General features: G+C 38.2%; 1 protein-coding gene and 1 long non-coding RNA gene across 3 annotated transcripts in view; one reads left to right on the top strand and one right to left on the bottom strand.

Moving 5' to 3' along the window:
- CARNMT1 (carnosine N-methyltransferase 1) overlaps positions 1-12,252 on the top strand; it is a 47,402-nt gene that overhangs the window by 13,493 nt on the left and 21,657 nt on the right. The gene's annotated exons all lie outside the window — the stretch shown is intronic.
- LOC103891476 (uncharacterized) overlaps positions 4,678-12,252 on the bottom strand; it is a 61,182-nt gene continuing 53,607 nt past the window's right edge. The window contains exons 3-4 of the long non-coding RNA XR_008509728.2: positions 8,003-8,078; positions 4,678-4,878 (exon numbers count right to left, since the gene is read on the bottom strand). This is a non-coding gene — a long non-coding RNA (uncharacterized LOC103891476). The remainder of the gene's footprint in view (positions 4,879-8,002; positions 8,079-12,252) is intronic.

Raw genomic sequence — 12,252 nt, 5'->3', positions numbered from 1 at the left:
CTCTTCTCTCTATTTTTTGTTGGGACATTTTATTTTATTGATTATTATTTATTTATTTATTTATTTATTATTTTTATTTTTCACTCTATTGCCCAGGCTGGGGTGCAGTGGCACTGCTTACTGCAACCTCTGCCTCCTGGGCTCAAGTGATTCTCGTTCCTCAGCCTCCCGAGTAGCTGGGATTACAGACACCTACCACTGTGCCCGGCTGTTTTAACTATTTTGAAATAACTTTAAAATTACAGATAAATTGCATGAATTATATGGAGACCTCCTGAATTCACTTATACTTTGTACCTGAATTCACCAGTTTTTAACATTTTGCCACATTTGCTTTTATTGTTTCCTCTTCCTTCTTCCCTCCCTCCCTCTTTCCCTTGCATTATGTATGTGTGTGTCTGAAACCATTGAGGAAATTTAACCCTGAATACTGTTAGGTAATTTACAGTCTATATTCAAGTTTCATAATTTACTGTGGTTCATACTGATAACTCTTAATTCCAGTCCCAACTCTACAGAGTTGTCCTTGGTTTTCCCTCTTTTCTGTATCTGTTTATCTCGCTTCCAACAACATCAGTACATTTACTTATTCGCCCAGTTGTCTACAGTGCACACAGAATGGTTTCAGAATTGCTTCATCCATACCTCTGTGAAAAAGAAACCTACTAAAAGGAGTTCGGGATTTGCTAATAGTTATTTTTCCCTTAGACTAAGGTTGTATAGTGAATTTATTCTTTGCAGTTTACCCAAATTAGCTCTCCCTTTAATCCTCAGCCTCCTAGTGTTTTATTCCCTCCCTTTATTCTATACCCCATTTGGATAATCAATATCATTGGCATCTTGTTTATTCATCCTTTTATTCTTCGGGGTTTTTTTTTTTTTTTTAAGTAAGTAGATGTGTTTCTTTTTTTCTCTCTCTCTCTCTCTTTTTTTTTTTTGACACAAAGTGTTGCTCTGTCATCCAGGCTGTAGTGCAGTGGTGTTATCGTAGCTCACTGTAGCCTTAAACTCCTGGGCTCAAGTACTCCCCCCACCTCAGCCTCCCAGCTAATTTTTTAATATTTTTTGTAGAGACAGGGGTCTTGCTATGTTGAACAGGCTGGTCTTGAACTCCCGGCCTCAAGTGATCCTCCTGCCTCTGCCTCCCAAAATGTTGGGATTACAGGCATAAACCACTGTGCCTGGCCCTTTTCTTTTTCTTTATAATTACCCTTTGGTCATCCACAAAAGATAATATACCATACATGTATTCTGTACCTTGCTTTTTTCACTTAGTGTATCCTGGAAATAGCTATGCTATCAGTTCACAGAGATCTTCAGTCATTTTTTTTTCCCAGCTGAAGATTACTCTGTTATTTGGATGTATCATAGTTTATTCAACCAACTTTCTCCTACATTAGGCTATTTAGGTAGTTGGCAGTATCTAGCAATTATACATAATGCTAAAATTAATAACTTTATGCATACGTATTTTTATATTATTGGAGGTATAATGTTATTTAAAAATAACTTTATTTGATAATCTTTTAAAAAATCCATAATATAATTTCAGAAGTAATTTCTCCTGATTTCCCCTTACCAAATTTTAGAATATAAATAATGCAGAAGGATCTGTTTATTTTTCTTTGCAGCAGTTCCTGCCAGTCCATGGTGAGAAATATCGGTTGGCACTTAATTGCACCATAGTAAATGATACCCAGTAAGGATGATTTTTCAGGTCTCAGTGCGTGGGTTATGGAAATTTTCCATCATACATTTTTTTCTGCTGCAATTATAGGGCCTGTATATACTTATGAGAATTGGAGCTAATAACAAAGACAAAAAATTGTGGGGCCCTTTCCCCGACAGTCCACCAAGTTTTGAGGAAAAGAAGTATCAGTTGAACTAGCTCTGAAGAATTTCTCTTCCTGGTTCTGATAAGTAGATCTCATGGTCTCTGATTTAACAGTACATATACATAAGATTTTTTAAAAACACAGTGTAACAACTTGAACTTTGCCATGCAAACTCTGTAACCCACTGTCAACATGGTTCTGTATTTGGGCATGGATCATTCTGAAGAAAAATGGAGCTCTAATTTTTAAAAAATTCTTAAACCTTGAAGACCTGTCCAGGCGTGGTGGCTCACGCCTGTAATCCCAGCACTTAGGCTGAGCCGGATGGATCACTTGAGGTCAAGAGTTCGAGATCAGCCTGGCTAACATGGAAACCCTGTCTCTACTAAAAATACAAAAATTAGCTGGGCATGGTGGTGCACACCTGTAATTCTAGCTACTCGGGAGTCTGAGGCAGGAGAATTGTTTGAACCCGGGAGGCAGAGGTTGCAGTGAGCCAAGATCCTGCCACTGAACTCCAGCCTGGCCAATAGAGCAAGGCTATCTCAAAGAAAAAACAACAACAAAAAAACCCCAAAACTTGAAGACCCTCAGTACGTGGGCTCTTAACTGACCCAACATATTAATGTACATTCAGAGCTCAGATATAAGTGATATTCAGTCACATCTCAAATGGTCAAGGATGTATAGTGTTTGGCATCAAGACCTTGAAGCTCACATTTGCTAGCAGAAAAATCTCAGTTCCTTTCATCGGGTATGTGTGCAGGAGAGTGTCTGTTTAATTTAAATTCTTAGAAGTGGGATTGCTGCATAACACATTGATTTCAGTTTCTATGGGTCAGGAGTCTGGGCTTGGCTTAACTGGTTCTTCTGTGTAAGAGCTTACAAGGCAGCAATCCACGTGTCTGCTGGGCTGTGTTTTCACCTGGAGACTTGACTGGGGAAGAATCTGTCACTCATATTTCATTTTGTTTAATTGCAGTTGTAGTACTGAGGCAGAATTGTTTTCATTGTGGCTGTTGGACTGAGGGTCTTAGCTGCTCTCTGTTTGTCAGTTGGAAGCCTGCCTCATCTCCTAGAGGCAACCCACAGTTCCTTGTCTTTCCCAAAAGGAACACTTCATCAAGCCAGCAAGGAGGGTGTCTAGATCAAGCAAGCTGTCAACCGTCTTACAGTGTTGAACAGTCATAGAGCTGGGTGTCAAGGCTCATGTCTATAATCCCAGTACTTTGAGAGACCAAGATGGGAGAATCACTTGAGGCCAGGAATTCAAGACCAACTTGGGCAACGTAGTGAGACCTCATCTCTACTAAAAATTTGAAAATTAGCCAGGTGAGGTGGCATGCACTTGTATAGTCCTGGCTACTCTGGAGGTGGATGCCAGGCAAGGGGCTCATTTGAGCCCAGGAGTTCAAAGTTGCAGTGATAACATTACTGCATTCCAGCCTGGGCAACAGAGCACGACCCGGTCTCAATAATAATAATAATGACAATCACAGGAGGGACATCTCATCACCTTTGCCATATTCTGTTGGTTAGAAGCAAGACATGGGGACCAGGAGGTAGGAAGCGTGGGAGCACCACTACAGGGTCTGTCTGCCACAGTCATTACTATATTCTTCTATAAGGGTTGCACTGTTTTGTCTGTCTACTGGCAGTGTATGAAAGTGCCTGTTTATGCACAGCCCTGACAAATACTGTAGTTTTAAGCTTTTGACCTTTTGCCAACCTGATGGGTGGGAAATTGTATGTTGGCATAGTGTTAATTTGCATTTCTCTTATGATGAGTGAAACTGAACATCTTCATATGTTAAAGGGTCATGTTACATGTTATTTTTGAGAATTATATATTTATGTCTTTTTCCCTCAGTTTTTTATTGAGGTGAATTGCATATAACAAAAGTAATCATTTTAAATAATTCAGGGACAGTACTTCCACAGTATTGTACATCTACCACCACTGTGTAGATCCAAAACATTTCATCAACCCGGAATAAAACCTCATACCCATTAAGCAGTTACTCCCCATTCTCCCCACCATTCTCCCCACCCTGCCTCCACCTTTATTATTTAGCAGTTTGACTGTGAGGTGTCTTAAATGTGGTTTCCTTTGTATTTATCTTGGTTAGGGTTTGCTAATGTCTTGGGGTTTAGGTAGATCTAGATCATCAACTCAGAAATTCTTTGCTATGTCTCTTCACATTATTTCTCTATCATTTCCTCTACTTCTTTCTCTTCTGGTACTCCAGTTACATGTATATTAAGTATTAAACCATTTCATGGCATCTCTTAGGTTTCACATGACTCTTTCCACACGCTCCTTCTCCTCCCAGCCCTTTATAGTATAGTTTGGATAATTTCTGTTAACCTAACTTCAACTTCACTGATTATTTACTATGATAATCTGCTGATAAGTCCTTTGAAAGAGTTCTTGGCCTGGGGTGATAGCTCACACCTATAAACCCAGCACTTTGGGAGGCTGAGATGAGTGGATCACTTGAGGTCAGGAGTTCGAGACCAGCCTGGCCAACATGGTGAAACCCTGTCTTTACTAAAAATACAAAAAATTAGCTGGGTGTGGTGGCGGGCGCCTATAATCCCAGCTACTTGGGAGGCTGAGGCAGGAGAATCCCTTGAACTCAAGAGGCAGAGGTTGCAGTGAGCTGAGATCATGCCATTCTAGCCTGGGCAGCAAGAGCGAAACTCTGTCTCAAAAAAAATAAAATAAAATAATAATAATAAGAAGAAGAATTTCTTTTTTTATAAGAGTTTTTTTTATCTCTTATACTCATTTTTTGATTTTTTAAAAAATTTCTAGCACTTACATATACATGCACACCCCTACACATATACTCTCTCTGTACCCAAATTCCCTATCTCTTTGTATACATGATCTACCTTTTGCACTACATGCTTTAACGTACTTTTCATGGTTATTTTAAAATCCCTACCTGATGATTCTTACATTCTGTTTGTGCGACTGTTTTCTTGAAGGCTTCCTTATAACAATGAGTTCCACATTTTCTTGCTTCTTTGCATGTTTCTTAAGTTTTTTTATTGAATGCCAGGCATTGCATGTAAAGGAGTAGTAGACAATAAAGTAATATTAATGATCAGAAAAAAACCATTTCTCCTTAGTCTTATTAGGCCACTAGTGGGCTGGGGGGTGGGGAGAGGGGTGGTGCTGACTGAATCATTAAGTGATTTTAATTTCTAATATATTTGCATGTTAGCTGCTTCTACTAATCACTTATTTGTCCATAAGCCTTGCATCTAGAAATATGGCAGTGTAGGAATATTACTGCTTTCTGAAGTTTCATATGTATCTCACCTTTTATTTCATGTTTGATGATTTTAATATTTTTCCTGCGTCAGAGTAGTAGGAATATCTTTGCAACATTAAGAAATACTTGGTATGGGTTACTTACACCGAAAAAAAAAAAATACTTGGGTTGGGCATGGTGGCAAACACCAGTAGTCCCTGAGTCAGGAGGATTGCTTGAGCCCAGGAGTTCAGGGGTGTAGTGTGCTGTGTGCTGTGATTGCACCTCTAATAATAGCCACTACACCCCAGCCTGGGCAACATTGCAAAGGCTTCTCTCTAAAGTTAAAAAGAAAAAAATTTTAAAAATGAAGTTTTTATAGTTTTAATTCCTAAGTTTAGGTCTTTGATCCATTTTGAGTTAATTTTTATATGTGGTTAAGGTAATAATCCAACTTTTTATTCTTTTGCATATGGATGTCCAGTTTTCCCAGTACATTTGTTGGAAAAAAAAAAAAAAAAAGACTGTCCTTTCCTGATTGAATGGTCTTGGTAGACTCATTGAAAATTAGTGGACCATATATGTGGGTTTTTTCTGGACTCTATATTCTGTTTCATTGGTCTGTGTGTTTGTCCTTATGCCATAACATACTATTTTAATTGCCATAGTTTTATAAATTTCAAAGTCAGGAAGTGTGAGTCCCCCTTTGTTGTTTTTCAAGATTATTTTGGGGGCCTCTTGTAATTCTTGTGAATTTCAGGTTTTTTCATTTCTGCAAAAAAGTTTGTTGGAATTTTGATTAAGGATTGTGCTGAATATGTAGATTGCTTTGGGTAGTACTGAGGTCTTGACAATGTTAAATCTTACACATTATCACAGTATGTCTTTCCATCTATTTAGAGCTTTAATTTCTCTCAGCAGTGTTTTGTAGTTTTCAGTGTATAGGTCTTTGACTTTGGTTAGATTTATTCATATGTGGCCAGGTGTTGTGGCTCATGCCTGTAATCCCAGCACTTTGGGAGGCTGAGGCAGGCGGATCACGAGGTCAGGAGTTCAAGACCAGCCTGGCCAACATGGTGAAACCCTGTCTCTACTAAAATACAAATGTGTTTTATTTGTACTGGGCATGGTGGCATGCGCCTGTAATTCCAGCTACTTGGAAGGCTGAGGCAGGAGAATTGCTTGAACTCAGGAGGCGGAGGTTGCAGTAAGCTGATATTGTGCCATTGCACTCCAGCCTGGGCAATAGAGTGAGACTCCGTCTCAAGAAAAAAAAAATTATAGATGTATTTGTATGTATTTAATTCTTTTAAATCAAACTTGTCCAACCCGTGGCCAGTGGGCTGCATGCGGCCCAGGACAGCTTTGAATGTGGCCCAGCACAAATTCGTAAACTTTCTTAAAACATTATGAGGGTTTTTTTTTTTTTTTTTTTTTAAGCTCATCAGCTGTTTTTAGTGTTATTTTATGTGTGGCCCAAGACAGTTCTTCCAGTGTGGCCCAGGGAGGCCAAAAGATTCGACATCCCTGTGTTAGATGCTATTATAAATAGAATTGCTTTCTTAATTTACTTTTCAGAATTTTTGTTGCTAATGAAGTAGAAGCACAACTGATTTTTGTGTCTTGATCTTGTACCCTGCAATCTTGCTTTATTAGCTCTGTTAGCTTTCTTAGGGATACTTTGTGGATCACATTATGCAAAAAGAGAGTTTTTACCTTTTCTTTTCCAATTTGAATGCCTTTTGTTTCCTTGTTTCTGTTCTTAGGGAGAAAGCTTTCAGTCTTTCACCATTGAGTAGCTGTGGGACTTTCGTAAATACCCTTTATCATGTTGAAGAATTTTCTTAGTATTTTTTTTTTTTTTTGAGACAGGGTCTCGCTCTGTCACCCAGGCTGGAGTGCAGTGGCACGATCTTGGCTCAGCACAACCTCTGCCTCCTAGGTTCAAGTGATTCTCCTGCCTCAGCCTCCTGAGTAGCTGGGATTACAGGCGCCCACCACCACACCCGGCTAATTTTTGTATTTTCAATAGAGACGGGGTTTCACCGTGTTGTTCAGGCTGATCTCAAACTCTTGACCTCAAGTGATCCGCCCACCTTGGCCTCCCAAAGTGCTGGGATTACAGGTGTGAGCCACCACGCCCAGCCAAATTTTCTTAAAGTTTTCTAAAGGTTTTTCTGATAGAGTGCTGAATTTTGTCAAATATCTTTTTTGCATCAGTTGAGATGATGTATATGTTTTTTCTTCCATTAATGTGATGTGTTTCATCAGTTGATTTTCTTGTGTTGAACTACCCTTGCATTCCTGGGATAAATACCACTTGGTCATGGTAAATAATTGTTTAAATAAACATTGTTGTTACCAAAAAGATGTTATATTCTTAAAGTTTCTAGCTGGTATTCTCTCTCGATATATTCAGTGCCCTGCTTTATAAAGTAATAGATACTAGTTTAATACTATCTATAAAGTCCAGGTATACCTCAAAATTCAAAATATCTGTTGCTGAAATATCTGTAGGTTTTAATTGATAAGGCTTTTAATAGAAATGTACCAAAGTTTGAATGAATGTTGGAGGCTGAATGTGAAATGTTTATATCAACATCATTTCTGGCACTTAAAACATGACTTTGTTTATACTCAATGATTATAGAATCATGTATGATACCATTAATTAGTATAACAGTGTCAGCAATACTAAAAAGGCATGGCATTATTTGATAGTTATAAGATAATTAGTGAACTAGCACACACTGTTCCTTTTCCATTGTTATTATTACTTGACAAAATGTAAACTGGTGAGGAAAGGATGAGTTAACTAAATGGTACTAATAGGTTATTTTTTAAATAAAAATAATTTAAAACCGTTCTGAATAACTAAAACATTTTGCAGGATTTAAAACTTACAAGGTTTCAAGGGATATATAGTCTCCTTTCCATAACCGTTCTTCATAACTGTTCCTCAGTTACCCAGTTTCCTTTCCTGAAAGTAATTGTTATAAAGGTGGATAGGTATATATGAACTTTAAATGAAGTATGCTGAAATGTAATATCTATCACACTTTTTTTTGTTACATTTCTTCGTATGTTATTTGTTTTACTTACTTGATTTAGATTGATTTCCTTATAGTAGATAAAGTGAGCTATCAAAAAAACCTAAACAGGAAACCTAATAAAACACAGTGAAGGCTGCATCAATATTAAAATCATAGCTTTGTCAGAATAAATTAAACCCTAGAGCCTGGAAAAGGGGCATTAGGCCAGGTGTGGTGGCTCATGCCTGTAATCCCAGCACTTTGGGAGGCCGAGGTGGGCGGATCACTTGGAGTCAGGAGTTCAAGACCACCCTGGCCAACACGGTGAGACCCCCGTCTCTACTAAAAATACAAAAATTTGCTGGGCGTGGTGGTGTGCACTTGTAATCCCAGCTACCTGGGAGGCCAAGGCAGGAGAATCGCTTGAACCCGGGAGGTGGAGGTTGCAGTGAGCCGAGATCGAGCCACTGCACTCCAGCCTGAGCGACAGAGCGAGACTCCGTCACCAAAAAAAAAAAAAAAAAAAAGAAAAGGAAGAAAAGGGTCATTAATTGTAGCCCTTCAGAATCCAGGTTGATTCTAGATAAATTCTGGTCAACTTTGTGTCTTTCAGATAAATTTCTAGGACTCTGTTTATGCCACAGTAAGTACATGGGGAATTTAATGTCTTTATACTCAGGCTGGAGTTAACACAAATTTATGTCAGCTAGCCTTTTATTGTGTGTGTGTGTGTGTGTGTGTGTTTTAATTTCACTGAAGGCCTTTTCTAATTGAACTGCCTATAGAAGATCATATACTTGCCGGGCATGGTGGCTCACACCTGTAATCCCAGCACTTTGGGAGGCCGAGGTGGGTGGATCACGAGGTCAGGAGATCGAGATCATCCTGGCCAACATGGTGAAACCCCGTCTCTACTAAAAATACAAAAAATTAGCCAGGCGTGGTGGCAGGTGCCTGTAGTCCCAGCTACTCGGGAGGCTGAGGCAGGAGAATGGTGTGAACCCTGGAGGCAGAGCTTGCAGTGAGCCGAGATTGCGCCACTACACTCCAGCCTGGGTGACAGAGCAAGACTCCGTCTCAAAAAAAAAAAAAAAGAAGATCATATACTTAATGAAATATGTGTAGAATGAACTATATTTGTGGTCATTAAAATATTTTTCCTAAGGAAACACATATATCAGTTTCTCCACTCTATGTTTAGAGTTTTTAATATGCCTGAGTTTGCAAGCACAAGCAGCTTTGAAACCACAGATTGACTTGCTTTTGTATAGAGTCTGTTTGTTAATTAAGGAAATGCTGTTTTCGTATCCTCTGGTTTGCTTTTGTTTTAAACAGGATTTGAATACTACTCTAGTGAGCAGTTGCTCATTGAAATTTACGATATATATGTTTTTAATTTAAAGAATGAGCTTAGGGTTTAAACCTTTTTCTCACGTATGAACATAAACATAATGTAATAACTCTTCTTAATTGATGGTCAGACCAGTATGTATTGAGATTTAAAAAAAAATTTTTCCAAATGAATGTCTAATCATTCAAATATAAGAATTCAGTGCTGTAAAGCTTATAGTACGTAAGGAAACATAGATTCTTAAGTTTGCATCCTATCTGGAAGGAAGGCTAACATGTAAAATCACATTTTTTGAGTCTAAAAGTTGCTGGACTATATTTTTTAGATCTTAAATTTCATTAGCCCATTCAATTTTAGAAGACTTTGAAGTGATTTGTGGGGGAAAATCTGTTATGTCTTTGCATTTTAATATATATACACAAACACTCCAAAAAGATACTGATGCACTACTGACTGGTTGAATTCGTTTTTTCTTTTATATAGTTGGGCATTGGGAAAAAAAAATACTCTGAGCTTTGAAGAAGCATTTTTTTTTCCACTTAAGATAAAATAAATAATGTAAATTATAGTTCATGAAAAGATTCTTTTAGCTAGGAGAACTCATTTTTAAAAAGAAAATGGAGGAAATTGGAGAAAATGTAGACTGCCAAATAGTGCAGGTGGTAGTTCAGAGACTAAAGATAGATTTCTCCCTCATCCTGAAAGCTCTCCTAGACCAAAGACAGGTATGTGTTTCATATTTCTTTCAAGTCAAGATTTCAAGTGCTTACAGATCTAGAAGAATAACACAGTAGAAAAACCACTCAGCATTCATAACCCAGTAGACAAATGCTGTAAATAGATCACAGAAAAAGAAATACAGGACACTCAATCTCATAAGGAAATGCAAATGTAAAAACCATGTTAAGATGCCATTTTTTTACTTATTTTATTGCAAAGATTTAAAAGATAACTATTAGTGAAGGTGTGAGGAAACATAAATATGTTGCTGGTAGAAGAATAAATTAGCAAAAAATTATGTAGAACAATGTGGCTTATTTGTCAAAATTCAAATGCATATCTTGGCCAGGCGCCGTGGCTCACGACTGTAATCCCAGCACTTTGGGAGGCTGAAGTAGGTGGATCACCTGAGGTCAGGAGTTCAAGACCAGCCTTGCTAACATGATGAAACCTGTCTCTACTAAAAATACAAAAATTAGCTGGGTGTGGTGGCACGGGCCTGTAGTCCCAGCTATTTGGGAGGCTGAGGCAGGAGAATTGCTTTAACCCTGGAGGCAGAGGTTGCAGTGAGTCAAGATCGTGCCACTGCACTCTAGCCTGGGTGACAGAGCGAGACTCCTTCTCGTAGCAAAACAAAACAAAACAAAAAACAAATGCATATCTTGATTCTTGAAGTTCAATTTAAGGGAAGCTGTTCTACATATATGCAGAAACATATATGTTTCTGCATATATGTTAGTTTCTGCATGTGAAAGTTATTTTATGCCACTACGTTAGTGTAGTGTGGGAAGTAAAATTTTTCAAAATAAAAAGTTATTCATGCTAAGGGTATTCGTTTTAACATTACGATAGTGAAAGATTGGAAACAATATAAAATGTCCTTAATTAGGAGATTTTGATAAATTATGTTACGGTCATGCAGTGAGTTAAGGAAGCTCTGTGTACTGCTGTGAAGGAGATTCAGGGGTATTATATTAGATCAGGGGTTGGCAAATGTTTTCTTGAAGTGCCAAACAGTAAATGTTTTAGGCTTTGCCAGCAATGTCGTCTCTGTTGAGACTGCTTAGCGCCTTGTTGCAGGAATGCAGCCATAAACAATTCTTAGATGAGTGAGTATGACTGTGTTTCAGTAAAACTTCATTTACAATGACAGGTGACTGGCCTGCAAGCCATAGTTGCTGTACCTGTGTTAAGTGAATGACGCAAAGTGAAGAACCTTGGTATGTAAACTATAATAGAACTATGAATGAATTATTGAAAGCATAGAGAAGAGAGTTCAGGGAACTTTGCCTGGGATATTTAGGAAATATAGATGAAGTGATAATTTATAATAATAAGGTAATAATTTGAGTTTCTGTGGGTAAGAGCTCTAAAGAAAGTCTTTTCTGGAATCAGTGAGAAGTCTGGCTGAAATAAAGAGTTCTTTGTTGGGAGTTGATGAGGAGGTAAGTTAGGAGATGCTAAACACTCCTGATTTATAGTCAATTTTCTATGATGAATAAAAAAATTTTTGGCTGGGTGTGGTGGCTCATGCCTGTAATCCCAGCACTTTGGGAGGCCAAGGTGGGTAGGTTACTTGAGCCCAGGAGTTCAAGACCAGCCTGGGCAGCACGGCGAAACCCCATCTCTAAAAATATAAAAATTAGCTGAGCATAGTGGCACACATCTGTAGTCCCAGCCACTTGGGAGGCTGAGGCAGGAGGATCATCTGAGCCTGAGAGGCAGAGGTTGCAGGGTCTGACCTGAGATGGCACTATTGCACTCCAGCCTGGGCAACAGAGCAAGACTGTCTCAAATTTAAAAAAAAGAAATTCAATACTAGCTCTGTTAAACCTTGACATTTTGCCATATTTGCTTGAGATCTTTTTCTTGTATTAAAAAAAATTTTTTTTGACTGCCTGTGCAGAGCAGGGCTACGCCACAGGCAGTGTGCTCAGGACAGCCATATTTTTTAAAAGAAGCAATTTTATTTTTATTTTGAAAATTTCGATGTAATAAAAGATTATTAATGAGATGTTTTTCATTCCTTTTTATACTGTCTTTAAATTTGG

Source organism: Pongo abelii, chromosome 13 (genome assembly GCF_028885655.2).
Source record: "Pongo abelii isolate AG06213 chromosome 13, NHGRI_mPonAbe1-v2.0_pri, whole genome shotgun sequence".
NCBI classification, from domain to species: domain Eukaryota; kingdom Metazoa; phylum Chordata; class Mammalia; order Primates; family Hominidae; genus Pongo; species Pongo abelii.
Note: the sequence above shows the minus strand (reverse complement) of the source record. Positions and strands in the feature narration are given on the sequence as shown.